The following is a 27,329-nucleotide window of genomic DNA, read 5'->3' as shown; positions in this document are numbered from 1 at the left end:
TAAACTGCCACTGTGGCTTACAGGTGTGACCCAGCCCATCTTGACTGCTGCATCAAATCACACCTGAAAATGGAAATAACAGCTGTGACTTTGTCCAACTGATTCTTGGCCCCTGTGCAGTGGCTGTCACTGGACATGGTTCCCTGGTGAGGGACATCTCCCAGCCCTGGGCAGCTCCACAGGGATCACACTGGTATCTGCAGGTTTTTCCCCATGATAAGGCAATGCGGAGGCTGCTGCTGGCCCAGCCTCGGTGCTGCCTCAGACATCCCATGGTCTCTTCAGCGTCCAGCAGCAGGAGCTCAGGGCACTTCACGGGATCACAGAAGGGCTTAGGTTGGAAGGGACCTCTGGAGATCATGTTCAGGGGGCTTTTGAAGATCTTCAAGGAAGGAGACGCTTCTCCAGCCATGCATGGTGTCTAGCAGCATCCTGCCTGCACAGCGAACCAGGACACAGCTATGTCTTTAGCTGGGAGGTAGTCCAAAAGAGAGGGGGTGACAGGGTATCACAGGGGCCCAGGGCAGAAGTGGGGGCTCTGCTTAGTTTCATTTGTGAGGCATTTCATTGAAGGCCCAGATGCACCCCCCAACCTTTTGTGTTTCTCAGAGAGATGTGAAGGAGGTCAAGTAGGGACAGATAGCACACAGCAGTCACTTGGCTTTTGTAATGTCACTGCTCATTCTGCTCACAACTTGGGCAATCATTTATAACACACTTACCAAGAAGCTCAGGCGACATAGAAATTTCCCCCTAAATTTAGTAGCAGGATTTCACAACCGTTTTCTTGCAGCAAGGCAAGAATTCGCCCCGATGGCCGCAGTGCCATTATTATGCATCATTCAAAATACTGCCCATCTCGGACTCCACACGGAGAAAACCTCCCCCAGAGCACAGCAGGGCTGTCAAGGGGCTCTGCGGGCTCCCTTCCCTGTGCACACAATGGCTCTGGATGCCAGCTGCGTGCCACCAGGGCCTGCGGCTCTGCCTCTGGCTCCCTGCAACAACGGGAGCACCCCCAGTCTAACGCACAGATCTGTCAGAAAGATGAAGCAAAGGAAAAACGTTTTTTTTTTGTTTTAATAATAGCAGGAGCTGCAGAGCCAGCTTGGGCTGGCAAAGCTGTGGAAGGACGTCAGAAAGTCCTCTGAAGAAGTCCTCATAGCCAGCTCTCCAGCCCCACCACGGGTATTTTGGGAACGCCATTAAGAAAGTCTCACCTCCAGACAGGAGCAAATAGGCCTGGGTGGTGAAGAACTCAGAGGACCTGTAAAAAAATGTGGAGATTTGAATCATTTGTCCTGCTGAGTATCAAGATCAAAAAGCTTTCTGGAAGCCTCGTGCCGGCAGCACCACATTTTGGAGGCAGGGCGCCCCGCCGGCTGGGCCTGCTGCCACCCGTGTGTGGGCTCACAGCATGCTCCTCGCGCTGCAGGCAGGCCCCGCGAAAACGTGCACGGCCTGCTAGCCCCGAGGCAAGCTGATTCACAGAGATGAGCCAGGAGTCCTTCCCCCAGACCAAAGCCTCGAGCTAAAACCACTTTGCTCTCCTCAAGCGCTTCAAATAGCTGTAAATGCACTCAGATTTGTACCCCATGCCCAGCCTCCCCAGGCAGCCCATGCCTCTGCAGGCCAGTCCCTCTGCAGAGCCCAGGTATTAACAATTCCTGCCATGTTGCAGGGCCTTTGCTTCCGTCCCTGCTGGGACAAGCAGGACTCTGAGATCATGGCAACTTGCTTCATTTCCCCAAGCTGTCGGCATTTCCAAAATGTCATAGGCATTTCCAACTTGATACGCAACACTGAAGACCTTTTCTTCCCATTCCTAAACATTTTTAATTTTTTTTCAGCATGGCTTTTCAGATGAATTTGTTATCTCTCACCAATCCCTACTGTGTTTTTGAACCGGTTTTGTTAGTTACCGTGCAGGTGGTCTGTTCTGAAACTGCACTGCTTGAGGGGAGCTAAATCCTTTTTAAGGTTCATCAGAGGCTGTTGCAAGGTGCATAAAGGCATCTTCTATGAAGGGCTCATGCCTGGGGCCCAGATTGTGACTCAACCCTTCATTTCCACTCTTGCTGAGCACTTGCATATTACAGATTCCTTCCGGTTGCCGAAGGGAAGAACATTACTAGCTCCTTTGGTGCAGTGCCTGTCCTTGATGCCGCACCAGCCCAGGAGCTCACATCTGATGACATGATGACGACCACCACCGCTCACCAGCTCTGCCTCTCCGCATGACATAGGCCACTTTTAAGATACCACCTCTTTCTACACCAGCACATCCCTAGTGTAAAACACCTTTTTTCCGACCATATGAAATATGCTTGGAAAGATATTTTCTCCACACTAAAACCACTTCTCAGAAGAACATGGACAACAGACATGATGCTCCAAGGAGCCCTTTGGAGAGGCAGAACCCCCAGATCAGGTGGGAGCAGCTGGGAGCTTCCCAAATTCCCACTGGCAGGCTCCCCTGAAGCACAGTCATAGGTCCTTACCACTTCAGCGCTCCATCATTAAGAGATCAATGAAATCATGAACTGCACCAGAAGTACATGTATTTACTCTTCTGATATAAGTGTTGCTTGCTAAGCAGGCAGGTCAGGGGGAGGTGGCTGTTTGCTGGCCACACTCTGGTATTGCTTCCCCAAGTGCTGCTTTGGGCTGCTGGTAGAGGCAGGATAAGCAGATGAACTTCTAATCTAACCCAAATAGCCTTTTCTACCTTCTGATGTTACTGGGGTATCTTACCACCAACTGGGACAGAAAAAACTGTGAGGCATTGCCATCCTCAGGGCAGCAATCACTGCATTTTTTCTTTCCTCCATTGCACCATCCCTCTCTAGAAAAATGATAATTCATTGTAACTGTTTCTACTGTAATCTGGTTGCATTTAAATCCTGTTTTAAAAACACCACTGAATATACTGATTTTTTTAAAGTAATACAGCCCTTTCAGGTAGCAAAAACCCTTGGTTTAGAAACCAATGTCATGCATGCATCTTTACTGTGTAGCTGTAACCTTTGCCACCTTACACCTTGCAGCGGGGAGTGAGAGCTTTGTCCCTGGCACTAGCTAACCCACCTGAGGAATGGTGCTGTGCGTGACCAGAATGCTCTTCTCTGTTCAGCAGACCTGATCTTTTCATCTTCAGTTTCCTCTCAGAGTTATCCTTGATTCCCTTTATATTTTTTCTCTTGCCCTTTGCTGTAGGTCGCTTCCAATCAGTTTATACTCAGACTCTTTCTTGGCTGCTTAATCCTCTGCACAATCCTCACTTCCTTTTGCTTTCTGCTCCTCCACCTCCCACTGCTGGACATCCACTTCTGCCCTTAAGTGTGAGCCAGGCCCCACATCTCACTTGGCAGGGGACCTTGTTGGCCAGTGCACCAATGATGACAGTGGAGAAGCCAGTCCTGGCACCCACACCATGGCCAAAGCAGGGGGAATGGCACACCACCTGGGTGTGACACAGACGGTGGTCTCATTTCACAGACACCCCACCACGTTTCGTGTAGGTTTTGACTGGCTCTACTGGCAACCACTGTTTTTTTCCATTATTATTTTCTTCCCAGGCACTCCAGGTGGAGGGAAGCTGACAGCAGGTGGGACAAGAAGGCTTGTTTTGCAGAGGTTCCATGCAGCAAATTATCCCGGAGTCACCAGTGGACTCACATGGGAAAGAGACACCAAGAGCAGGCACCACCTAGAGCTCATATCTTAGATATTAGTAAATCCAGCCTTAGGACTGAAATGGATAGGGATCCAAGATTTGCTTTGTTTTTATGCTTTCAGAACAATCTGCTAAACCTTCCTAGGCAAGAGATGCGCTGAAAGCATTTGGAGAAAAACTGGGATGTTTTACATCCCACCCTATTCCTAGAGTAAGTATCTGGGGGACAGTAAGTGCAGTTCAACTGTGCTCATCCAAAACAAGTCAGATGGAAAAAAAAAATCATTCCTGATCTCCTGAAGTTTTATATTGCCCAAATTAAATAAATAAGTAAATAAATAAATTTCAGTTGGCTATATTTAAACCATTCCTCCGAGTTTGTGTGTGGCTATCTCATGACAACAGAGTCTGAGGTCTGAGGAACATTACACAACAATTTGAGTGAATAGCCAAAATACATCTAATTAAGCCCACAGATGCACCATTAGAGGTACAAACCCCTGAGTATATGACAGTCCCACACAGCGGGGTAATGAGGTGAAAGATTGGGATGTTTTCTGCTGAGCGCTTTGCTCTACCTCCTGGCTCTTCATGTGCCAGGTTTGCCCAAGGCAGGCGCTGTGTCTGCCATGGGAAAGAGCTGCATCACAGAGGACACTGGGCCTGGCAAGCCCGTGCTGCGTGCACTTAAGTTGTCACAGAGAGATTGCTCATGATGCTGCAGGCTGTCATCCAAGTGGGATGAACACTGCCGTCAGCTGGAGCCAGGGGACCTGGGCAGAAGGACGTGACCGTGCTTCCTAGTCTGCTGGCACATATGGCTCCAGCATCTCTGCAGCCTGCAAGGCAGCTGGTTGGCACCATCCCATCCCGCTACGCTCCTTTTGGGACGAGGACCCCACAGCTGGCGGTGCTCAGAGCCGTGGTGCTCCTGGGAGCCTTGCCCGCTGCCTGGGCGAGCAGCAGCAGGAGCACCGGGGCTATTTTGGACAGGATGTGTGTTTAGGTAGTGCTGCGCCCTCTGCCCCTTCTCCCCAAAGCACCGACTGCTGTGGCAGGATGGATTTGCTGAACGAAAAGGGCTGAGGGTTTAATTGATATGATATGGCAGCTCATATGTAATCTCATTATTCTGTCTAGCAGGACACATTAGTGTCTATTTATCATGCTCCTGTTATCACAGGTCCGCTGCTGCTGTGTTTTGAGGACAACAAGGCTACGCCTTTCCACCGGACAAGCCTCACCGGGGGCAGGAGCAACCAGGGGACACTGCAGTGGCACACAGTGCTGCTGGGCACTGGGTGCGGGCTGGAGGCTTGTGCGCCTCCAGTCTGCACACTGCAGGGCTGGGACAAGTGAAAGGGCTGGCAAGGGAAGGGCTGGGATGCTTTCAGAGAGCAGTAAATTTGGTGGGAAATGAGGCCCTCATGAGTGTGTGTGGGTGGGGGTGGCCTGTGCAGGAAACCCAGTTTGCACCTGGCAAATGCAGATTTGCCCCCACAGCTCAAGAGGAGGGCAGTCTCCATCAGCTGAATGGTTTCAGTCTAATTCTCTCTGTACTGAACTTCCTGCCTTTTTATTTTATATTTTTCTCCTATAAATCAGCCCACAACTGAGCAGAAAGCAAGGAGATAAATAACATCAACATGCAAAAAATACCCAGTTGATTTCAATGTCCTGACACAAAATTATCCTCTTTTTCTACGCCATCCTTTCCCCCTTAATTTTCCCGCTGGCCCTTAAAACAAAAATAAAATTGTCAGACCAGCTCTGGGTCTATCTGTGCTCATCCTGGTTTAATAACAGCCTGTAGTGCCACTGCTGCTGGCTGTGACCGTGTCCCCTGACAGGTTGGCGTGGCAAGAGAGAGCGCAGCTCATTAGAGGACGTGCCCGCAAGGACTTCAACGAGGAGCGGAGCACACGGACGCTTGCGTGTCTGTCAGGGGACCGGGGGGCACAGGAGGGGAGAGCCAGACAGCTAACAAAGCGCCATCATCATCGTGGCCACTTGGACGGCACTTCTCGTGCGTAGATATGAAAACGCCTCAGAGGAGGGAGAGCATAATTAGCACAGTATGCCGGAGGATAGATGTTAAAGCAATCTGTCTAGCAGACAGATACTACAGTACTGAATAACGTAGATGTTAAACCAATGACCCAGAATCTAGCCAGCTAAAATCTTAATCCCCTTTAAATAGATTCACAGACATCCTTTCATCGCAAACATTTGATCCGAGCAGACACCGTATACTGTTGTGTTGTATTTATAGAGCGCTATGACAAAAGTTAGCGACGTTTGCCCTTAAATAATGCTATTCTCCCCTTTTAATTTGACAGCACAGTGCTGTCTTTGCATAACATGCTTTTGAGATGGAAAGAAAAAGCTCCAGATCCACAGCCAGATAACGAACAACAGGCTCTGGGCAAGCAAATGCAGCCCATGTGAGACAGAGCAGCGGAGAAAGGGTGTCCAAGCTCACAGCAAGGGCAGGCACGCCTGGCACCAGACTCCTTGTTCGAACAACCCTGAGCTAGAGCCAGGCAAATGCTGATGGTAAATGCATTCTTTGACCAAAACATAATCCCTCAAAGCAGCAAGAGGAAAGGTTGAAAATAGTCATGAATTCAATTTGCATTTAATCATTTGGATCAATATAATGAAGAGACTGAGATGCAAACTGGCTTACTTTGGCACTTCTGGAAGGAATTGCTCAATTTTGAGGCTAGGTTCAAGGGTGTATTTATCAAGCTGCCAAGGAAAGAGTGGCTTTCCTCTGGTAGCATGGGTGACAGCAGACCCAGCAAAGAGAGGAGACCATGGTTCAAACCCATTTTCTGGCAGGAGGTAGGCAGAAACTGAAAGTGGGCTTCCCAATCCCTGTGTTTCAGGAAAGTGCCCTCACAGCTGGGCTATATGGGAATCCAAAAAAAAGGCCTTTTCAACACCTGGTAAAAATATTTTGTTTATATGGTTAAGCACTTAATTGGAGCAAGGACTAGAGTTCAGCTGTTCCCACTGCTGAAGCCATCAGGCCACCATATCACTCAAGCTCTCAAGCTTTTCTTTTTCTAATTCATATTGAACAGATTTGCAGACTATAATTGGTTAAAAATGAGAAACACAGTCCTGTGCCTATGCCCAGAGCTCAGAGTGCTCAGGTGGGACACGGAAGATTTGTGCCCAAGACTACAGACTGGGAGAACTAGGTTTAGATACTCTTTCTGCCTAATCCTTCCTTACTGCTCCACTTAGTCTTTCATGTGGGATGTCCCTTGGAAAGGCAGTGTTTTGATTTCCCAGTTCCTTCATTGCAGAAAATACCAAAAGGTTTCTTAAATGAAGCCCATAATTTGGCTCAAGCTGTTTTTTTCTCTTCAATTCAGTGACTACTGAACAACAAATATTTCGGGTTTGTTTCATTAAAAGAGTAAAAAGAAAATAATTGCTGGTGAAGAAAAGCATCAGTCATCTATTCTGATTTCTACCTGGGAGAAATGCTCATTTCCTCAGCACAGCTCTCCCCGACAGAGAGGTACTTCTCCCACCACTGCCAAGGATGAGCCCACCTCTCCTGGAGCCTTCTGCATGTTCCTCCTCCCTCAGGCTGGCTTATTCACGGAGGTGCTGAGGCACCCAGGGGGCCACAGCTCATGGGGACACTCAACCACTGGGAGAGTCTGCAGAAAGCACCCTGCTGGAGCCAAACCACCCTGTGGTCATAGACACAAATGGCTGGGCAGCAGCAGAAGCTGCATACAAGGGCAGTGCCTGCCAGTAAGGAGCATTTAATGGCTTATCTTTAGGGGCCTTGTCGGTGCGAGGTCTGAAGTCATGCTAGCTCGGCTTGTGGTCTGTGACTGCAGAGCGAGTGACCTGATTTATACCACCTGCCTCCCACCAAAACGCGGCTGCGGTGGAGCAGGGCTGTCTGCCTGCTCTTCCCCTGTGTCTATGGCAAAGAGTGCTCACTGCAAACAAAACAGAATAAGAAATAAATGCATCTGAGTGAGTTGGTAGTTTTATTTGCAGAGGAATAATACTCAACACAGGTAAACAGGCTTGCGTTTAATTTTCACCTTAGTGCTCCTTCATATTTGGTACCTTATCTATAATAAAGCATTAAAAATACCCCAAGAGCACCTCTGCTATGTAATAAGAAGTTAGAACACCCAAGCAGAGAGGGGCTTTTTGGCTACTAAGTTTATTCTGCTGATAGGACCACCAGTAATATAATCCTATTCACAACATTCAAAAGCTGCTGAGATTCATTGTCCTAATTATTCCTACCAGAAGACAGATGCAGAACATCACTCTTCTGATGAATAGAAATCTTCTGATTTTCCTCCTCAATTTATTCATGGATAATTTATACACATTTGTTCTTGTGCCAGTATTGTTCAGCTCCCAGCTCTTTTCCCTTCTGTTTACTTGCTTACGGAAAGCAATCATATCACTCTCAGGCTTAATTCAGCAAAGCAAATAAGCAAAGTTCTTCTAGTTCTCTTTTTGTGTTATGGGGCTTTCATCTCCCCACTCATCCCAATAACCCTTTTCTCCACATGCTTCGGCTTGGACCGGTGGGCCCTCAAGCCTGTTTTCCAGAATACTGCAGATATCCCAAATAAGGCTCTTTTGACATCTTACAGAGTTGCACTCATATTTTCCTAACTCTATTGGAAATACCTTACCTGAAGGCACCTAAGATGAAATTTGGCTTTTTTGCATCTTCATTACACCAGTTTTTCATGTTGTCATTCCCAACTGATGAAACTGTGTCAGCATGAAAATCCTTGCTATTATCTCCAGTACTTTTTGTAAGTGAATTTCACTCCTTCATGTTAATCTTACACTGAAAGACATCTACTTCTCTCTGTGTGATGTCTGGATCCTCCAATATACTTGCAGTGCCCTTAGTTTTGGGTGACCTGCAAATTTCATCAGTACTTAGTCTGTTTTGTACCAATTAATTCTGAGTGAATGTCTTCCTTGAGAATGTTAGAACAGAGCAGTTCACTTCTGTAGGAGTACAGCAAAGTGGGAAAGGAACTGCTTACATCTGTTTTTCTGTTCCTTGCACTATCATGTCCAATTCCTAACACTCTCTTCTCAGAAGTCATTAGTTCAGACTTCTTTCCTAGTAGGTTTTTTTCCCTTTGCTGAAGCTGCAAATTTTTAATGGTTTTGAGTTTTGAAGTCCTGGTTTAAGGAAACAACAAACTTGAACATTTAAGTCCCTGAGCTGTCCAGCCCACCTGTGCTAACTCATTCCCACACATTTCTCAGAATTTACACTGAAAAAAAAATTTAACATTTTTCATTTTGCTTCCATTTAATGAGTATGTCGTGACTAGTTGCTCCACAGTTATTTTCTAAGAGAAGTTCTTCTCTAATACCTTCACCAGTTATTGAAACTACATATAAAATGTCATCTTTTTCTCCTGATTACATTTTTGGTGATGAAAGTTTTTGGCTATCACTCATAATAATTATGAGGAATAACCAGTCTTCAAATGATTTGTTCTGCAGTCTGTAGCTGGAAAGATAACATTTCTGTAATGATGCTGTGCATGGCTAATAGTTTTCACTTTAATAGTGCAGAGATTTCTATTCATATTCCAACCCAGACCTTAGAGATCTGATGTGGCTATGGAAGACTATTCTACAAAGCCTCTTCAACTGCTTTTTCTCAAAATGATTTTGTCAAAGTGCCTTCATTTTATCTATGCCTTTATTTCGCTCTCTTTCTCTCTTTTTTTTTTTTTTTCCTGTTTATGGTACTATAGACACAGATTGCTTGCTAGCTTTCCAGACACTGTTTTCCTTCTATATTTTCTGGACCATGCATTTGGGCACGCAAATCACAATTGCTGTTTTATCATTTTAATTTATCTGGGGAAAAATAAAGAACTCCTAATGACTGGGGGAAATACAAGAGGCATTAAGAGCAACATAAAGAAATCCTGGATTATATTCTGTTATTCAAAAGTTTGCAAGCCGAAGGTCTGCAGAAATATTGTGATTTCAGCCTGTGTTAGTGAAAGCCTCAGGTCCCAGAAGGGGAGGTTGCATTTTCTGTGTGACTGCCACTGGTGTTCCCTGCGTTTGGCTCTTGGAGAAAACAAAAGCTCAGTACTGACTGCAAAGATTTCTGAAAAGACCAGGACAGCAAGATTTGGGGCTGGAAGTGGCTGTTGGTGCACTGATTAGCAGGGCCCTTAAGCTCATGAGACCAGTTGATTTTGAATAAAGTACTGCCCTGCCTAATGCTAAGCAGGTGCTCTGCTATCTTATTAAACCAGAGGGACTGAAATAATAGCAATAAATAGATATAGCTTGGCTGTGTGTTTCCTAAATGAAATACAAATAGAAGAAGAATATGGAAAAATACTAGCATGGCTACATGTTCCCTAAATGAAGCATATAACACCCTACAGATCTTTTAGAGGCAAGGAAAACTCATTTAGAAGTATTTTTTTTTTGGTGCTTGAGACCTCAATTAGGCATGCAGGAAGAAAACAAAAACGGGAAAATACAAGCTAAGGATCAAGAATTTGTTTACTGGTGAATCAGTAAAGGCCCCCTGGCATCTATCTTTGTCAAAAGCTACAGGACACTTGGAAACTTGCCTGTAAATAATGGGTCAAATCCTGTATTTCCCATAGAGGCAGTCCTGAGTGAAATTAGTGAGTGCATTGCTTGAGAAAGGGCAGCTGGATACGACCAGCCATCAGGAAGAGAAAGTTTGTTAAATGCTTAACCAAGGCACAAGGCTGTGCTTTCCAGCTTCACGGGAGCAGCTCGGAGGGCAACAAGGGACCAGGGTTTGCAAACACTGGCTGTGCGACCAAGTGATCCTTGCCACATCTGGAAATGAGAAAGCCGGCTGACTCGGGAGCGTAATGGAGTCAGGGGCTGCTGCTGCTTGTGGGGATGTGTTTCTCATTTTTAAACACTGCAGCAAAACAGCTCACTCTTCAAAGAGCAGCGAGTTTGCTGGTGTATGGTTGCAAATCCCTTGCCACTCCTGCTCCAGCGCGTTGTTATCTCATTGGGATTAACCAGAAACATGAAAGATGCACTTCTGTCATCCTAAAACTGACAAGTGGGCTGAAAGAAAACATTTGCTCCGAGTGTGGGCTTAATGAGGTCTGGTGTTATCTTGGAAACCAAATGCCCAAGTGTTTCTAAATGAGCATGAGGGCTTTAGCTCCTGCCCTTTTTCCCTGATAGCAAGCATGTAGAAACAAACCAGGGAGCGTGCTGAGAGCAGGGCAGCTCTGGGGGGGCTGGTGGACATAGTCTGTGGAGAGGAAGAAGTTTTAGGGGATGCTTCAGGTTCAGGTGATGCCAGAAGAGCATCCCCACCCCATCCCTTTGCAAAACTGCACCACCCTTGTTGATGGTGGGCTAAGGTGCCTTTTGCCCACCAAAAACATACCCTAACAGTCCCACAAAAGAGAGATTTTCATGATCTTTGTTTCTGCTCAATGTCTTTCCCTATAATACCACATCTCCATGGCCAGCCAGCCCCTGACATTAGTCAGTGGATGTGGCAAGGTATGCCCAGAGCAGCTGGGCTGTCAGAGGAAGGCATCTTGCTCCAAGTCCCGACGGTCTTGTTCTGCAAGTGGGATAAGAAGTGGGAGAAACATGCCACTGTCAATTAGCCAGTGTTTGTACAAGGGATGGTTGAGTCCCGTGGAGTTTTGTTAACCCCGTGGCCTCTTCATAAGACCTGCCTGAGTTCATGAACCTATTGCCATCTTGTAATTTAAACCCACACATTCTCTTCTGGGGTGGGGTTAATAAAAACACACTTCTAATTAAGGAACACACAATGCCATGTGTTGGGGCACAACACCGTGTCTCAGTGCAGGCAGGCAGATGCTCTCTGCAGTATCTGAGCTGTACATGCACTTCCATTTGCTTTTCCTTCTTTGCTTCATTTTCACAGCTACTTGGAAATTATTTTTCTGTTAGCTGTGTTTCTCACCTGATTCCTTGACAGGAATTTGCTTTCTTGGCACTCTCTGCGAGGTAACGAGGCTCTCCTGGCTCACCTAGCCTCACTCCAGGACCACTTTCAAGCAGGTCTGGAAAAGAGGCCAGACCACTTTCCTACTTGTTTGAAAACAGTTTTCTACAAACACAAAATGTCACCAGCATTTCCTCCCCCTAGCAGCAAGGAGGGAGGTGGGAATCCCCTTCAGCCTGGAAGCCTGGCCAGGCTTCACCCTCCCTCCACTGCCACCGCTGCTGCTCGGCGCTGATCTGGGCCGCAGGCACGTTATCTCCTCCAGGTTTTATATTTCCTCTGCATTAGGTTGTGAGGAGTACCCAAAGACAGGCCTAAATTAAGTGCAGTCCAAGGCAAGACTGAGCTGGGTCCATGCCTAAGTCATTCCCCTCACGTTATCAGCATCAGAACAATATTTCAGTATGTATGGGTTAAAACAATGTCATCTAAAAACCTCTCTGCAAATTCAGCGCTTACAGGCAGGCTGACAACTCCAGATTGGCATCTACCCAGAATTAGAAACTGGTTTCCACAATACGGTACATTTTTTTAAACGCTTCTGTTTTTTTTTTTTGTTTTTTTTTTTTTGTTTTTTGTGCTGGTATTTCTGATGCCTGATTTTATAGCTACAGGAATTCAACTCATGCAACACATTCATATTTCACTGCAAAGCATTCTGAAGACTTGAATTTGATTATAGTATAATTTCAAATTAAAATGTTTAAGTGTTATATTATGAATACATGGACTTGGATCCATGCTGTAAGTCATGCTAGCTAATGCCAATAAAATGAACAGAGCAAAGCAGTTTATGCCACAGACTTGTCCCCTCACATTTTCTAAGGCAGGGAGAGTGTAGAAGGAGTCATTTTTAAGAATGAGCATATAAAAGGAGCCATTTTAAAAATAATCTATTTCAGCACTTCGTTTTTAGAAGATTTACTCTTCACTCACCTAATCCTATCAGACAAGGTAAATTTATATATACAGACACAATCTGGTAAGCTTTTTTTTTATTTATTAATGTGCTTGCTGGAATATATGCCAATGCCGATTTGCCATGAAAAGAGTTTGGAGAAAATGCATTCAATTACATGAAGAGATGTTTTCAGCAAACACTCAGCTTTCACTGGCTTGCCTCACTGGATGTGGAAGCCCAGTGACATTTAATTTAGTCCCCAGGTCACAGAGCATTTCTCTGGCATCCCCATCCTGCAAAAAGAGTTGTGTTGTGCAGTTTCCAATGTCTAGAGCAGAAGCCCCTTCCCTTTCTCACTCAGATTTCCCATTACTTTTGTATGGTTTGATTTTTGTTTACATGAAAGCTGTTATCCATGGCAAAATAATGGAAAATTGGAAATGGAAAAAATATCGGTGCCCTCACTAGCTCCGCTCCACTGAGGGTTGCAGCCATTGCTTGGGAGCACATCCAGGAGCATCGTGTCCTCCGGAGGGGAAGACAGGGTAGATAAAAGCCTGGCCTCCATGGGCTGTGAGCCTGGAGGCACTGGGCACGTACCTGGTATGTTTGCTTGTGGGAAAGCCTCTTGACCTCCTCCTCCCCACAGTTATCCTTCATAAATGACAGCACAGGCCCTGTATTTATTCAGACCCCACTGCCCTCTGCCATCTGGAGCACCAGTCACAAGGTACCACAGTTAGGTGCACGCAGGATTTACGTGTGGAAATGTGGCATGTGGAGGCTTTAAGGAATTATCCTCCTGGTGTCACAAAGCCCAGTTAACAGTGCTTTTACCATCGTGGCACTGAGACTGCCCGTAAAGTTGTTACCAGCTACTTCAGGTTTTGTAAAAGCCCTTAAAAATAAAAGCTGGAGCCCAAATGAATCAGGTATAACCCTTAAATGCTTCAGTTTGTAGTTCTGTTTGCTGAATGGTTTTCATGCATAAAGGAAGGAAAGATAATTTCAGGAAGTGTAACACAACTAATGATAATAGGTCATAAAACTGTGCACCCTCCTTGCTCCTGTAATTCCTCAGCTTTCTGCTTGCAATGTAGAGGAGGAGAAATGAAAGCTAATTAACAAAGCGTAGCGTGGAGTGGTCTAATCAGTGAGTTGGATGTCTCAGCGTGAGCTAAGCGCTGATCAGTGTCAGAGTCTGTAATTTCAGTGATAGCATTACCAATCTGTACAGGCCGGAGCATCAACTGGATCATAACAGGACATAATACTTTATAGATCACTTTTTGCTTTACACAGTGAGAAAGCCTGTTACCTATGCCTCTCAAAACCTCCCTTGTGGAAACAGACCAATAACAACTGTTTAATCTTGTCCGATAATTCATTGGATTTAAAATCTTTTACATGGGTCCTGACTACATGAGACACACAAAATCCAGCTTGATTGTGTGCAGGGCTTATTTATCACTGAATACACATTCTTGGCTTCTGTGTCTGATGATACATTGAAGCAGAATTTTGCCTCTCCCACCTACCTGCATAAAACTCCACCTTGGAGCCCCCTGTAATACTTGGCTATTTTTGCAAGGCAAAATACAATCAAGCCATAAACGCTTCAAAGGGGGCCATATAAGTATTTCAGGCAGTTTTACCACTCTTGAAGGCTGAGACACGAAGACAAAGTACAGCAGCTTACCAAGTTACAGCACTGACGGAGCTATTGTAATTGCAGAGAGACATTCAAGCTGAATTGCTCTTACTCCCATGTGGAGCAGGCAAAGAGCAAAAAAATAGGGCTGCATATGGAAACTTATTGAACTGCCAGAACCCCATCGTGAGCCTGAACACCAAGTGGAAACCATTTTGACACCCATCTTGAAAGCCACATGCGTTGCTTGTGCAGTGTAAGGCATGATTTTTTCCTTTGCAGCTGAAGGAACAAGACTAGAAAAATCTCCATGATGCTTGACAAACATATGGATTGACAAGCATGTGGATCTTTTTTTTTCTTACATTTGCCAACACCTATTAAAACTTAATTAAAAGTGAATTGAAAAAGAAGCATGGGCAGATCAAAGTGCTATACCTGCCCAGCAGACAGTAGGGATTCCTGCTTTCTGTTCCACTTCTTTCCTTCCTGACTGGTCTCTTTGCAGAGGGTCCTCCCCAGACAGGGAGAGAACTGCAGATCTGACCACGAGCCACCTCTCCTTGCAGGCCTGCCCAGCACTCACTCACTGCAGGTTTGTACCAGGTTTGGCAGTCAAAGCATAGCTCCTTCTCATTGCTGCTATCTGTATTATTCGCTTTGTTGTCAGTAGAGCTAGTCACAATGCAGCTACACAATGAGGCACAGCCCTTACCCCTAATAATCTGAGATATATCAATGTGAAATGCAAATATTTTTTCACTTTGTTAGCAGAAAAGGACCTAGGACTTTTGAGGGATGGGGGAAACAGCAAGATATTTTTGGTGTTTGGGGTTTCTGGGACTTTGTCTTACATGCAATTGAAAGCATAAAAAGGAAGTTGATCTATACTAGGAATATGTGCACAAGATAGGGACCAGAGCATTTAGGTCCAGCAAAGAGAAAGGCAGGAGGAACACGGTGCCTCCGCCTCTGTGCTGCACATTTGACATCTCAAAGAAATAACTGACGTGATTTCAAGCCTCATGGGAGTTAAGTCAGCTATTTTCCATTTACCCAGGATACAGCTCTAGCATCAAAAGTGCACGAGAAGGACCCTGGCACTTTACCAGCATCCATCCAACATGACCTGCTGAAGTCAGTTTGGCCTCCACATCATCTCAGCATTGGCCTTTCTGCTGATTTTATCAACAAAGGGTGGAAATTACAGCAGCAGTTTTAAAAACGAGGGTACCTATTTATTGTCAGCAGAGCAAGATCCTGCAACCTCAGAGTCCACTGAGAAGCCCTCGAGAGGTAGTGATTTTTGCTCACGCTCTCTATGGACTGAATGCAAGCCTGTTGTCTAAACTAAAAATAGCAAAATAGATTCCAAACCCTCCTTGACAGACCTGATTTGACTGAAAACCATAATGGGCTGCTCGTGCAGTGGGAGCGTCCCTGGAACTGAGCAGACTGCTGAGTGTCCTGGGTGTTGGACAAAGAGGCTAACTTGGAAGCTGCTGGGTCAACATTAACCGTAAATTACATAGCAACAGCAGCAATTGCAAAGGACTCTAAAACAATTAAGCAGAGTCAAGCAAAAGGATTTAAAGTTTTTTTTTGTTTTGTTTTGTTTTTTTTTATGAAGCATGTAGTTGAGCACTTGCTGCCTTACTTACCTCCTGGTGAGGAAGTTCTCTGATGGCTTGAGTGAAGGGCCTTTCACAGTATTTCAATCAGATTAAAAACAGCTGTACCTGCTAAAAAAAATAACAAAAAAACAACAGTGTATTGCAGGATGGACTTCCTCCCTGTTGGGAGCTAATTACTCCTTCAAAGGAGGAAAGGCTTAGCTCAAGGTTGTTTCAAAGAGCAGGGGATGCAGGCACATGAGCTGAGGTCAGGACTCAATGGCAGTATATACTGGGCAGGCTGGGTTAGAAGAATGTGTGCACCTATCTTTTGCATGGAAAGCAATGGCCACATCTAGAGTGGATATTATTTTGGCCTTTTTTGTCCCACATCTAATAAAGAAAATGGAATCTTCGTACTCCCATGGCTGCTGGTCCAATAGGACATCGTACTTGAACTATGCACTGTAAGAGTAAAGCCAAGCTTATCTGCTCAAATTAAGTTTTTAGAAAAAAAAAATAGCACCTGCAATAGTGGTATTTAATTTTTATTTTATTTTTTTTAATATGCAAGTACTTCATAGAATGTGATTCTTTTTATTTGTAGGGACATTTTTGATAACATGTTTTTTTATATGTTATACTTTTTGGTAAGCTCACTGACCCCAGTGCTTACTGTTGCAGAAATTCACAGTTTCTGACATTTTTATCACAAAAATATGTCAGGGCATCCTCAGCCAGCATAGTCAGTAGCATAGCACCTGGTTTAGTATAGACCCAAACACAAGTTTTGGCTGTAATCTGCACAATTTATGTCAAACAAAGAGAGGCTATGAATACTGGAGTTCCACAAACCCAGAAGAATGGCTCAGCCTTGGGAATATTAAGGCAGGAGCCTGTTTCTTGTTAGAAATGATGAATTTTGAACTGATACACAAAAGGAGAGATAGGCAGATTTTAAGATTTGTTGTGGGAGATGTAAACCATTTCTCACCCAGGCGCACTGGGTGTATGACCTGGTCTCATGTTGGAAGACAGAGCTGATTCCAGCTGAAGCCCTAATGATGTGATCACTGAATCACAGAATCACAGAATGATTTGGGTGGGAAGGGACATTAAAGACCATCCAGTTCCAGCCCCCTGCCATGGGCAGGGACTCCTTCCACTGGGTCAGGTTTCTCAAAGCCCCATCCAACCTGGCCTTGAACACTTCCAGGGATGGCATATCCATGACCATCACTTTTTCAAAGTCTCAGTGATGAAAATGCGGTACTGGGGTCATGCACTTGCATAAGCAAGAACAAAGAGCTGATCCACAAGGCAAATAGGCAGGGATCATGAATTGTATCTTAAGTTTGGTGCAGCAGCATATGAAGAAAACGAAAAGAAGGTACCTCAGTAAGAGACAGAAGAGAAAAAAGGCTGGGGATGAAGAGAAGTGTGGTTATCTGTCTTGCACTGTCAAGCTTTAGCACACCCTTCTCCTCCTGTTCCTCCTCCCAGCCATGCCACTGGACCTCCTTCTCCATAGTTGTGATCCTTATGCAAGATGACAGGGATTTATGACTCTGCTGCTTTAGTAGCTCTGCACATATAGCCCTTAACTTCCACCCTCTTCTGATGCTTTACTCTTTCAGAAGACCACCAGAGCTACTCCAGGTCACTCAAAAGCACACCTCAGCTACAACAGAATACGCCCAACGTGTCAAGGGAAGGCAGACAAGCAAGAAAACTATGTTTAAACTAAGTACAACTACTGGTCTTTCAGGTCTTTTCACCTTGTTTTTTCTACTCACACCTTTAACTCTTCAAACTCTTTGAAAACCAGCTGTCCTTTGCCACATCATTGAGAATACAATACAGTGTTGATGGTTAATAAGGAGATTATTAGAGGCAATAAATTCAGTCGTTACATTAAAAAGCAGCTTGAGCAGCTGACATGCTCTGTTTTATTTTTGCCTTGCAGTGCACCTTGATTGCATGTCTGGAGAAGAAAGACAAATGAACACAGAGCAAGATGTTATGGATATTTGAGAAAGCATTGCTCCTCATAGGCTGTACAATTATTGTAATTCAGTCTCCTTCCATTCTAGGGCTGTAAGTCAACCAAACAGAGAGGCTTTCTGAACTCCACGGGGTTTTCCTGCTCAAGGGTCAGTTGCTGCCCCAGAATGTAATATGTGCTCGTCCCCATGGAATTCGTGTGCTGATATTAAATGTTCTGATTCTTTAAGGGAAGCTCAGAGGAATCTAACCCACATACACGTGCTTATGGCGGCAGAAGAAGGAGAAGGGAAGCAATGTTTTTAAAGCATCCTAACTTCCCTCTGCTGACCCCATAGAAATTTCACTGACTTTTAATCCATATGCAGGCATGGTAAATGTCAAGTCAGTGATGGCTGCTCATCATACATGTCCTTTGGAATTGCTAATTCACAGACCTTTTATTTACATTTTACATGTACCTGGATGAAGTAACATTATTAGCATTTCTGCTAGGGAAAATGCTGTGATCAGCAGAGAAGATGGGCAGGAGATGGAAGGGAGCAGGTTTACACAAGTCATCATGCACATTGCCACATATCTTCAAATTTATCATACACATCAGGTGCTTATGGCCTGAAGTGGAGTGCCTCACACCAGCTCCATGGGAGATGTGAGCCTAAACTCTACCAATTTGCCACTGAGAAATATGCCAAGGAACACTGAACACAGATTTTTTTTTTTTTTTGCTCCATAATGGGAGAAATAGACCAATAAAGCCAAACTCATCTTCTGCTAAAGACCGTTGTAACCAATACTGCAGATTCAATGGGCAACATTACTGCTAAAAAACCAATCCATGCAGCTCAAATGCATTTCTGCTCAGCATCTGTGCTTCCTTCTCAACTGAGAATAAAGTGCCATTAGTGTCAGCAGTGCTCTTTGTGCTTACCAGTTGTGTGTGGCACCTACAATGTCTGTTTAGGGTTTATTCATTCCAGTTTTCAAGACATAGGGAATAAGAACAGCAAAAACCTGACAGCTTCTGTGGCAAGGAGAGCTGTTTTTCTGTAATATAGAACAGTACCAGAGAGCTACGTAATAGACCTTGAAAGGTTCAGCTTACAAAGCATTTTAAGCCATTTTTGCAAGCACGGTTACGTAAACCACTGAGCAGGGATTTGGACTGGCAATGCTGAGAGTTGCTTAACTTCAGCAATGCTAGCAGAGAAGTAATGTAGTCAGGCAGAGGCAGGGGAAATGGATGAATGGGATGCTCCTTGGCTGTGCTGGCCAACCAGATGCATGACTGCAGCAGCTAATGTTCAAACCCAAGCAGGATAATTTCCATGTTTGTAGGATGAAGTCAGAAACTCTATGGTGCTTTACCCATGAATCTTTCAAGCAAGACATTAAACACTCTGCTTTTGTTTGGGTTGTGTGGACACTCATCCTTCCTTAGCACTCGCCCTAAGTAAAACATTTACTCATCTGTCTTGAGCTAAAATCTCTTCACTGCTGTACTGTATTGTATTGTAAATATTCAGCACTTACACTCTTCTACCCTGCAGTGTGACTACGCCATGTAATGAGAAGTGCTTACAGAGTCTTTGAGATGGAAAGTAATATATCAATACACTGTCGTGAACTATAAATTGAAAATACAGTCTCATTTTGGATATAAAGATTATGAGTGCAAAGATGCTCATTCATCACACATTTTGGTACAGCCTAAGGCAGAGCCCTGTCCCAGATGTGGGCCCTCTACGAGCAACGTAGCTCAAACAATAAACAAAAATATAATAGAAAAGTTTTCACATTATTAGCTTCACTCCAAGAGATGCTGTATGAAATTATGTTGCTTCATAAACACTTGGAGGCCTAGATAGTTAGGCTAACCTCCAAAATCAGAATATTGCATTATAGGGAACCAAAATCCACTTTCAGCTCTCTATACAGCTTCTACTAAATGTTGTCATAAAGCCTTCTATATATCAGGTGGGGTTTCAGTGGGATGCAAGAATCCGTCTCCTGCTATCAAAATGGCTATTGTACATTATGCTACTGACGTTTTCGTATCTGTTGTACATCATCATATCCATTGCACTTTAGTGATTAGATCTCTGTTGTCAGCCTTGCTCCTGAATTAATTTCTAGGATGATGTGATTATCAGTGTTGAACTACCAGAGCTTATTTCCCTATATCCATAGAGCTCAATTACCTTCTGTGGAGTAATTCTGGATTTACCCATCCTGAGAGCGAGAGAAAAGCACTAGTCCTGCTCTTTTGAGGAAAGTGGTGAGGAGGGCAATTCTTTTCAGCCCAGTGAGCACATAGACCTCGTGAAAGTGATTTCTGCACAGCCAGACAATTCCCTGGGCAGAGAAAGCATGAAGGAACGTGTGGGTGGATGGCTGGAATTGCCCCTTGCCTCTTTTCTCCTGATAAAACATTGTCCCCATGTAACTCATTAAACTTTTTAATCTGCTCCTGATGAAATATTTTTTTTTCTTTTTCCCTGAATTGTTAAGTGAAGCTCCACTGCTAGGATCAGGCACCTGTATCCTGCCCCAAGGCAGTGTGTCCTGCCACAGGGTGAGGAGCAGAAAGGTTTGGCATGGCTCGACCAAACCTTCTCTCCCCTTCCCACTTCAGTGCTGCTTCAGACGCATGAAATGGGGGAGGGGGAGGGGGGGCAACATTGAATTCTGTTGTGGCAAAGGATTGTGTACAGCTTTTGCCATCCCTGAAATGAAGAGACCAAAGAGAGGATACCGGGGGCGGGGGAGGATGATATTAAATCCAACTGCCAGCTTAATCAAAGCAAACCTCAAAAACACGAGGCAATGGCTCAAGACAAAGAGCCCGCCACAAAAAAAAGCCAGCGGGAAAAAAAAAAAAAAAAAGCAGCCAGTTTTTCTGCATGTGCAGGATTAGTTGGCAGCCTATGTGTGGCTTAGGCAGGATGACAGAAAGGATTCAAACAGGAGAACATCGGCAACAGCTGTTCCGGCTGCTGCTTCAATATTGCCTGGCTGCTGTCAATTTGCCATTAATTCCCCTCAGACGGAGGCCGTGTGCCTCACTGCTTTGCTGAGGACGGCTCCCGTGGCATGGCACTGGCCATCGCTCGGCCCGTCAGATGTGTGATGCTGCACCCATTTGGAGATTGGCAGCGGCAGACATTAATGGAGGCATTACTGGCATTATTAATGAGCGCTCATTTTTCTGCTTCCCCCAACCCGTCCTGCTCAGCTTGCAGATCTGTTCGGCTGCTTGCAGTGAAATAACCCAATGCAAAATCGTATAGGAAAGAGAAAACAGCTACAGCATTTCCTGAGTGTGAATTATCTGGCATAATACCATGCTGTATTGCTGTGCATTATATCCTCTTTATACACGTCAAGGAAAGACAATATTCAGTTACTTGTGTATGAAAACAAACATACTTTATATTGCTGGTTCTTCTCTTTAAGGTACAGTACTTGGAAATTGCAGAGAAGGACAATGTTGTGTTGTGCTGGCATGGCTTTCAGGACAGCAATGGGTTCAGCGTTTGGGCCCCATCGCATCCATTCCTATACCGGCTCACGCACGGAGTCTGTTTAAATTTCCTGGGGCAAGTTCATCCCAGGAGTGCCACCAGTCAGCCGACACAGCAAACACAGTGACACCGGGGGGGGGATGTGCCTTGCTTTCCTCGCAGCTCTGCTGTGACAGCGCGGCCGGCTGCTGGGACTCACCACACCTTCGCTGAGCTGCAGGGCTTCCCGACTCAGAAAACTCTTCTGCGTGAAGCAAGAACACACATAACATCTTTCAAGCAAAAGGATTCGGTTTATTCTGATTATTATCCATAGTGCTTTATGCTCACATCGTGAATCAGAGCTTATCCTGAAAAAGACCGCACTATATTTAGGAATAGGCTGTGCAGGCAGTTTTGCGAATGCTGGTAGAGTGAGCTTGTGTTGTTTTTTTAGCACAAGTCTTCCAGTAACAGCTCCCGTCTGTGGTGGTTGAGGAGCTTTTAGATCCTCATAGTAACAACAGCTACCAGGAATGGGGTTTGTTTTGCAGCTGCCTTGAATGAGCGTGCACGTTGCCAACAGCACTGATTCCTGCGAACAAAGTCTGCCTTTTTTTTTGTGTTTTGTTTTCACATATTAACGTCCTGCTGTAAGTGCCAACATGCTTCACCTATTGTAACAGAGCTGGGGCCCCTGCAGAGGGACTGGGAAGGAGAGGAGAAGGGAGGTTTGCCAAAGGGAGTGTAACCAGCCTTCTCCTGGAAGTTTGCTTGTCTGGGAACAAAGGACAGGGTGCTCCGAGACGTATAAACCTTCAGCCTCCAACGTCTTATGAAAATGCCTCATCCTGGCAACTTTCCCTTTCTCTCCCATGTTTACTTCCTAGTCTCACCGTTCAATGCATGAAATACTGGTACTGAGGCAGTCTCAAAAACAAAAATGCCCTCTGCTGTAGAGAGTAGTAAAGCTCTGCCCAATGCTCCTAAACTGTTTGTGAAGCTTAAAAGGCCAGTTTTGTGCAAGTGCAATCTCAGCTTAGGCAAATGCTGTAATCAGCACATTGTCAAAGGAGTGGGGAACAGGAACTGCTCCTTACACCTATGCTAAAATCATGCTTTTTTTTTTTTGGCCTGGAGGATCAGGTAATTTGTCCCTGGTTATATCAGGGGCCACAGAAGCTGAGGGTTTCTGTGTGTGCTTCTGGGGCACGCTTCAGCCATGGCCTGTGCAGGATGTTGGTAAGATGCTGCTCTGCCCCTGCTCCTGCTCTTCATCTGCTTTGGGTTTCAGGGAACCAACATGTAGGATAAGGGCCAGCAGGGGACCACGAAGAGTTTCAGGGGGATTCATCCATCCTGGTCTGGATGAGCAGGATCCTGGCTGAGCAAGCAGCATGTTCATTGCCCCAGATAGATACCACCTGAATAGCCTCATAGGCTGAGAAAGCTGGAAAAGACATTCCAAGTGAGGTAAGGGACTGGGAGAAATACAAGCTAAAGGCAGCTGAGGGCTACTGTGAAGAAATGCCAGCCCTCCCAGGTCTGGGACCTCAGCTTGTTGCTGAGCTAGTCCCTTAAAACAGGCTTTGCACTCACGGTCACCAACAGGCATAATGAATAATGAAATCTTTTCATTTAAGATTACATTTACTTTATGTTTCTAAATAAATTTAAAACAATATTTCAGCTCGAAATAAAAAATAGCAACACGGTGATTTTCACATTCAAAATCAACAGCACAGCAAAAACAATGCAAATTTGCTGAAGAATGTTCCTGTTCCAAATCTGCATTTTTCACGGAGAAAAGTGGAATAGACACCCTCTCTCACGTCCATAAAAGCCTGCTCTGACAGGGTTAGGGATTGTTTACTCTCCATTTTCTGATTTCTGCCTAAAAACCCTTCAGTCTGACTGGCAGAAATGCTGAACACTTGAAGCTGCAATTGTAGTCCATGGGAAACAAGCTTTCACCCTAATCTCTTTTTGCCTCACATCCTCATGTGTAAAATTGCTTCTCACTTTTAAGAGTTACTGTCACAGAGTGTTTCGAGATGCCTGTGAAGCAACTTCTTTTCCAGCTGTAACCCCCAGGAAGGCTCATGAAGAAAAGAATTGTGCGTGGTAAATAAGACAGGGGACTGCACACCGAGCAACACCAAGACAGCAATGTGTGGCACAGCTTCTTCCAACGTGGGCACCATCCATCCTCTGCAAGCACCAAGGCAGGGAGAGTGCACAGGGCTGTATGAGATCAGGGAGTGGTGGACTGCCACAAAATGTCACCTTTGAAAGGGATGAATAGAAGCTGTGTAGATTATATTAATTAGGGCATTTCCTAATATGAGTGGTTGACTTTGTAGCCTTAAAAATGTATTTTAATAGAAGGTGCTTGAATACAATAAACACAATTAGGAGTAAGTGAAAATCCTTCCCTTAACAGGCTATTATAGCACACTATCTCTTCTGAAGAAGTAATTTTCAAAAAATAAATGGGTGTGGGGCAAATTGGAGGTCATCTCAAGACATTCTACCTTATCTCCTCATAGGGCCTTTTCCCAATATGGAAGTACTTCCCATTTTTCTCTTTTTGACAAACTAAACCAAAAAGTTAGGACAAGCCACCTTACAAAGCCAATTCTTACAAGGTTTTTAGGCTACAGTCATTTGGATACATTTCAGATACATAGCCAAACTTGTGCATGCTTATCCAAGCCAAACCTCTTATGATGTTTGCTCCCTGCTATTAATCTGGTATCCTATTAGCAGGATTTCTGGTGATTTTTTGGGATGATGGTGCTGTATTTTCGTTGGGTATGGGTTATGTGCTCTGTAGGACCCAGGGATTAAAAAGTTGACTGGGGAGCCAAGCATGTAATTCATTATCAACGTTTATCTCCTCTAATTCAACAGGGCTTATTTAAGCTGTTGATAGTTGATCTTGATTTGTATAAAATGACTTACAGAATAGGAAAACCCCTCTCAAGAATGGGAGGATACTTCCGCCTCTGAAGCCAAGAACTTGTTCAATGAAAAACAAACAAAAAACTAACCAACCAACCAACCACAAAAAAATAATAATTACAAAGCCTACTTGGATTTGAGGGATTCCAAAGGTTGCATTGTTATCTGAAGTGTTATGACACACGGCAAACATAAACAAGGGTATTTCCATTGACTCCAGCTGAGTGAAAAAGAAAAGAAAGGAACAATGAGTCATTCTGCCTGGGTGCACTTTAGTGAATATAGTTAATATTAATGAATATAGTTAACTAGTACCCAGAGCTCCAGACAGGTTTGAGATGCATATACCCTTATGCATCAAGATGCATATATACTAACACCACAGCTGGGAAATGACTCAGTACCATTTTCCTCACTTTATGGATGAGGAGCTTAGACACAGAATAAGACCAGGCAGGGCACAGGACAGAGTCCCCAGATGGGCTACCACTATCTGTGGTGGATCTCCCAGCTTTCTGGTTGCACCACAGTGCCAAGGCCAGAAAGTGGCTCCATGGGATGGGTGTTTCCCTTCTGCCTTCCCCACTCTCCTGCCTCCTGCTACTCTTGTTTTAGCATGTGCAGGAGTGAGGGACTGGTGATAATATATCCTAGGTTTGATATGTTTATTGCCTCTCCAACTCACACCTCATACTCCCTCGGGCAAACTGCTTGAATCTAAACTCTCGCACACTGAGATTTGTCTGGCACCCAAGTGAGGTAGGGTCAGCATGCCACATCAAAACAGCTGGTGCTGAAGAAAGGAGAGTGGGTGGTTAGGAGTAATATGTGAACAGTTTTGTATAAAAGGCATTTCCTTCTTTTGCTCTTCAATATGTGTGTGGGGAGAGAGGGCCACATGTTAAATGATGGCCATTTTCTAGAAGCTTATTCTGTAATGCTCCACAGTGAAAAACAGTAGTGCAATACCCAGGGCTAAATGCTGAGCATGGCCAGAAGAAGGTAGTGAGGACTGGGAGCCACCCCTTGCCCCATGGTGGCTGCCATCAGGTAAAGGTCTGCTCAACATTTGAAGGGACAGGAGCTGGGGAAAGTCATTAAGAACCTCATTCACGTTGTTACCTTCCTCGAGGTTGCGGGTTATTTTGTTTTGTTTCATCAACTGTGAGACATCAAAAAAATTAACATTTCAAACGTGTGTGTTGGCATGCACGATTATGTCCATAATTCATGAGGGCTTTTAAAGCATTCAAGAGGCACAAACAGTGCTGAAGTCACGGGACAAATCCCTAATCACTCTGAGTTTATCCTCTTATTCTCGTATCCAATCTGCTCAGTGTTAAAGCACCCAAGACGTGGCAACAGAAGAGAGAACCCAAGGTCACAGTGCCATGCAGTCTGGTCTTTATCATTCTCTGATAGACCTTTAAGATGAAACCTCCAAGGGTAATAAAACCCAGCAAAACTTCAATGACTAATGCCAGCTTCCAGAATTCTGTTAAAAATTCAGTAGATTTGTCAGCTCTATGGACAAAGTTTTGCCCAGGTTCCTGTGTGAGTGGAGCCCCATGGACCCCCTCAGGCATAGCATTTGGGCTCTAGGTGTGCTGAAATGCACTGGCTTAGCAGTGCCAAAGGACTCTAATCTCAGTCATGTGGCACAAACCTAACACATCAGTTCCTCTGAGTTATTTTTGGAAGGGAAATGCCCATATAAAAAACCTGTGCTAGATGAAAGCTAATTTAATCAAGTGCATTTATATAATTACTTTCATATGAACAACAATTGCTGAGATGATTTATAGAGATGGGGATAAATTAATACTGTAAGATGACATAACACCAGCTCTCAGAAATTTGCAGTCAAGGGGGGAAATATGCCAGATGTTCTGCCGTACTTAAAGCTAATGGGATGCCACATTAATCACTCTTTAAGGCACCCTTTCATGCTTACATATTGGAAACTGTTATCTTCCCTTTCAAGTTGCACTTCCCTGATTTCATCATGTTAGGTCTCAATTTGTGGTCATAGCATCGGCGTCGTGCCTTTGTGCATGTCAACTGCCCGTGACCAGTCTGAGATTTTTATGTTCTATGGGACCAGGAGGTTTTCTTGGAGATTTATTGCTAACTCCTGCCAGAGGTACGGAACATGCTCTAACTCCTAAAATGGCACAGTCCAAAGCTCTGCCAGGTATAGAAATTAACTACTAAGAGTAGTGTGCTTAATTATAACCATTACACTCTCTAATCACCTGAAATGGTTATAGCTGGTGCCCGGGGAGGTGCTGAGGTAGTCCAACTAGGAGCTCCCAGTATCAGCATAATTGCTCTTTGTATCAAAATAGATAGACTTGCCATACCGACCCAGGAAAGAGAAACAAACTGGGTATGATAACAGTAATCTTAGTCTGATCTATTCCATGCCTTGCCCCATACTATATCATTAGTCCTGCCAAAACAAGGAACAGAGACTGAAACAGAGTTAGCAGACAAAGTATTTGGACCACCAGTTTGAAGACACCAAAGTATTATACATGCTAAGTAGCAGCCAACCCTATTATTCCTTATCTTTTGAGAAGCAGCATTCATGAGAGATGTTAATCAGGAGCTGTCAGTCCTCAAAAATGACTCCTGGTTCTGCAACTCTTGGGCCTAGACTAACTATTAGGTTAAGTCATCTGAAAGTCCACCAATAGATTTTCTAGGACATTTTCCTGACTTTTTTTTTCTCTGTCTTTCAAACATTGATCAAGCCAAAACTTTCAGGGAAAATGAAAACAGGAGCTAAGATCCAAATGCCAAAGGAGGCAAAGACAGATAGCCAGAGTAAAGGACTGCATGTGGGAGGCTCTTAGGATTGGAAAGGCAGGCAGTTAATATCTATCTGGTAGAGAATAATCCAAGAAAGTCCTGAGGACTGCTGAAGAATTTAACTCTGCAGACCAAGCTGGCAAAAAAACGTGGCTGTAAATCTAA

At 44.6% G+C, this 27,329-nt stretch overlaps 1 long non-coding RNA gene across 1 annotated transcript in view; it reads right to left on the bottom strand.

Annotated features, from left to right (window-relative positions):
* Window positions 1–1,251: 1,251 nt before the first annotated feature.
* The window catches only part of LOC310896741, a 33,412-nt gene continuing 7,334 nt past the window's right edge, over window positions 1,252–27,329 (bottom strand). Inside the window, exons 2-3 of the long non-coding RNA XR_014581792.1 lie at window positions 15,928–16,008; window positions 1,252–1,267 (exon numbers count right to left, since the gene is read on the bottom strand). This is a non-coding gene — a long non-coding RNA (uncharacterized lncRNA). The remainder of the gene's footprint in view (window positions 1,268–15,927; window positions 16,009–27,329) is intronic.

This window comes from Anser anser (genome assembly GCF_964211835.1).
Source record: "Anser anser genome assembly, chromosome: 3".
Lineage (NCBI taxonomy): Eukaryota > Metazoa > Chordata > Aves > Anseriformes > Anatidae > Anser > Anser anser.
Note: the sequence above shows the minus strand (reverse complement) of the source record. Positions and strands in the feature narration are given on the sequence as shown.